The following is a 4,048-nucleotide window of genomic DNA, read 5'->3' as shown; positions in this document are numbered from 1 at the left end:
ACCCAATAGGGTTTGAGGGAAGGCTCGTGTTAAGTGGCATTTATGACACTTATTTATGCTCTAATAAGCTTTGAGATGGTGTATTTGTACTCAAGTTATTTGTGTTTTAACGTGTTTTCAAGTGTTTTTGCATTTCAGGCTTTACTTCGTGAATCAGGTGAATTAGCATGGTTTTAATGCTAATATGGTGTTTAGGATGTGTTTGAGTGAAAGCTCGAAAGATTGGCTTGAGGCTGCAAGGAATAAAAGGGAAGAAATTAAGTTTTCTGGCAAAAGACCGACACGCCCGCGCTGTGATAGCGCGCGGCCGCGCCGTGAAGCAGGAAGTCAGCGCGCCCGCACTGTTGAAGCGCGCGGCCACGCCGAGTCGGGATACAAAATCTTGATTCTTTTATAATTCGAATTGTTGGACTCCTGGGATGCATGGACTGCTATATAAACATATATTAGGTCATTTTTAATAACAAGAAGTCAGAGACGGACCTGAGCGCAAGGAGAAGGAGGCAAGAGACCTTTTGGCACAATTCAACAAAGGCGAAGACGATCTAGTTTATTCTTGTGAATCTTTGTTTGAGTTGTAATTTGGATGCTTGTTTCTTGTTTTTCTGAACCTATACTCTTGTTTGTACTTGGTTTTATTTATTCGTATAAAGACTACGTTTGTTATATCATGTTTTCATCGGAACCCACGTTGATGATGAGTTCAATTATGGGCTAATCGTTATCGTGGGGTTCTAGCGGATTTATTTATAGATTTCTTTAGTTAAATTATTTGTATACCTTAGTATGTGGTGATTGTTTGATATCCTAGTATTGGTTGTGCTTATTCGTCTTATGAGCATCGCGAACTAATAAGATAGCGTGTTAATTCTTAATGAAGCGAAAGTGAATTTAAGGATTTAGAACTTGCCATGCTAGCATAGGTTTATGTCATTATTATGCATGATTCATAGGTAACTTTAACCATCTTAATTTCCCTATGTAATCAGGATAGATAACCTGTGCTTAAACCGTTATGTTGTCAAATTCTATAGATATATAGGGTCTCAATATAATTGGTGCCTATTCAGCTTCTATCTCTTTTATGGATGTCTGGTAGAATGGTACTCGTGCAACGAAAGTTGGCGTTTATCAGTTTCGTGTCTTCTGATTAGTGTCATCACCATTGCATGCTAAGTATTGCATGCTAAGTGTTAAGAATAATAAGGCTATTGAATGAAGTATTTAATGAAGTTAGAATCCCATGTTTGTCATATATATCAATTCAGTCAATCTTATTCTCATAGTTATAATTATTAGTATAATTCTTAGTTATAATCAACCTCAAATTGTTTTCGTCTTAGCATTGGATAATAACCATACATTGTTGCTTAGGTGCATAAATTAAATATTTAACCAATACAGTCTCTATGAGAACGAACTAGAAAAGATTCTATACTACTTGTAAACTCATATACTTGCATGTAATATTAGCGCGTGTTTAGTGACTAACAAGTTTTTAGCGCCGCTGCCGGGGACTGCAGTGTTAATTTATTTATTTATGTGTTTTCCATCAGTGGTCGTTAAAGTTCATTGACTCGGACATTGTTACCTATTTGTTTCCTTGTTTTATTTCAGGAACTCTAGCGAGGGTGTATGCATACGCTTTCGCGTACTCATAAGAGAACTCTGGATAAAGCCGAGGAATAACTTGTGGTAGTTCGTAGAGAAGTTTTTGAGGAAGAAGAAGAGAAAGTTGAAGAACCAGCAATAGTTGAGATGGGTGATCAACCAGAAAATCTGAAGGCATTGATGGACTATTCTCAGCCTAAGATTAATGACATTCAGTCAAGCATCATCAGAACGGCCATCAGGGCTAACACGTTTGAGATTAAGTCAAGCACAATTCAGATGATACAGAACTCAATTTAGTTTGGGGGTAATCCTACTGAAGACCCAAACATGCATATTAGGGATTTCATCGAGATTTGTGAAACTTTCAAATTCAATGATGTGACTGAAGATTCTATTAAGCTGCGATTGTTCCCATTCTCTTTGAGGGACAAAGCGAAGTGTTAGTTACATTCTCTGCCAGCAGGGTCTATCACCACTTGGGAGGATCTTGCGCAAAAGTTTCTCAGTAAATTCTTCCCGATGGCGAAGACTACTGCAATCAGGAATGCTCTTACTCAGTTTTTTTAACAAACTGGAGAATCTCTGTGTGAGGCTTGAGATCGATATAAGGAGATGCTAAGGAAGTTCCCACACCACGGCATGCCTGATTGGATGATCATAAACTGTTTCTATAATGGATTGGGTGCTACTTCAAGACCCATGTTTGATGCAACATCAGGAGGAGCCTTGTGGGCTGAAAGCTATGATGAAGCTTATCAACTCTTTGAACTGATGGCTGCTAATGAATACCAGAATCCTGCACAGAGACTTACTCAGGGAAAGGTAGCAGGTATTCTGGAGTTGGATGCAGCAAAAACTATCGGTGCCCAACTTAAGGATCTGACGATGAAGGTGGATACTTTGGCTAATTATGGAGTTAATCAAATCACTAGCGTTTGTGAGCTATGTGCTAATGCTCATGAGACTGATCAATGTGCAATTTCTAATGAATCAGCTCAATATATGAGCAACTTCCAGTGATCGCAGCAACCTGTGCCAGCCACCTATCATCCCAATAACTGCAATCATCCTAATTTCAGTTGGAGCAACACTCAGAATGCGGTTCAACAGCCTTATCAGCAGTATTCAGCTAAGCAGTACAATCCCCCTGGTTTTCAGCAACCGTAATATGTGCCAAAGCAACAGCTCTAGATACAACCAACTAATGAAAAATCCGAATTAGAGGAGTTGAAGCTTATGTGCAAGAGTCAAGCTGTTTCTATCAAGACCTTGGAAAATCAAATTGGGCAAATTGTCAATGCCTTGCTAAATCATCAACCTGGTACATTTCCTAGTGACATTGAAGTGCCAGGAAAGAAGGAAGCTAAGGAGCAGGTAAAGGCAATCACTTTAAGGTCTGGGAAGGTTGCGAATCCCGAACAAACTAAAGAGTTGGCTAAAGAAGCTGAAGCTGAGAAAGAAGTAGAGCAGCAGGATAAAGAAGTGGAACCAAGGAAGACTACTGTTGAGCACACTCCACCTGACGGTAATAATGGGGAGAAACAGATCTATCCTCCACCGCCTTTTCCCAAGCGGCTACAGAAGAAAAAGCTGGACAAGCAATTTGAGAAGTTTCTAGAGGTGTTCAAGAAACTTCATATAAACATACCTTTCGTTGAGGCTCTCGAGCAGATGCCTAGTTATGCAAAATTTATGAAAGGTATTTTATCTCGGAAGGTGAAGCTCGATGATTTAGAGACTATCGCTCTCACGGAGGAATGCAGTGTTGTGCTGCAGCAAAAGTTACCTCCGAAGCTTAAAGATCCAGGAAGCTTCACTATTCCATGTACTGTTGGAAAAGTGTCTTTTGATAAATGCTTATGTGACTTGGGAGCTAGCATCAATCTGATGTCTTTGTCAATCTTCAAAAAGTTGAATTTACCTGATCCAAAGCCTAAATACATGACTTTGCAGTTGGCCGACCGTTCTATTACATACTGTTAGGTCTCAATATGTTTGTAGAAGGGGGGTTGAATACAAACAATACCGTTTAATCGAATAAAATGCGGAATAAAAAAAGTGAAACAAAATTCAAGTTAAATAAAACTATTATTAAACTTGAAAAGTGTTACAACAACGGTATCGTTTACAAGGGATTAATCTCAAATAAATTATTCCAAATCTAGAATAAATTCGACATGAACTTTTTCTATTTTTGAAATAAAAAGGATCAAATGCTAAAAGCAATTTGAGATTAAGTTCTAGGGATTTTGATCCGCTAGATAGTTACACAAGAACAAGAAAAGGATTTCTAGTGGTTTAGATTTAACAATGAATACTAGAAATTAATGATCTGAGAAATTGCAATAAGTTCTCTGTTGCTTTCTTGGTTCTGTGTTCTTCTGTATATTTGATATTCAATGCACTGTCTGTTGAAAATCAGCTGCTGCTCTTT

At 38.3% G+C, this 4,048-nt stretch overlaps 1 non-coding gene across 1 annotated transcript; it reads right to left on the bottom strand.

The window, feature by feature from the left end:
- Nucleotides 1-2,148: 2,148 nt before the first annotated feature.
- On the bottom strand, nt 2,149-2,255 carry LOC141699581 (small nucleolar RNA R71). Its single transcript, XR_012566027.1, has one exon. It is a non-coding gene; the product is annotated as a small nucleolar RNA R71 (small nucleolar RNA).
- Nucleotides 2,256-4,048: the final 1,793 nt, after the last annotated feature.

Source organism: Apium graveolens, chromosome 11 (assembly GCF_009905375.1).
Source record: "Apium graveolens cultivar Ventura chromosome 11, ASM990537v1, whole genome shotgun sequence".
Classification (NCBI taxonomy): Eukaryota; Viridiplantae; Streptophyta; class Magnoliopsida; order Apiales; family Apiaceae; genus Apium; species Apium graveolens.
The sequence above is the reverse complement of the archived record's forward strand: the minus strand, read 5'-3'. Positions and strand labels throughout refer to the sequence as shown.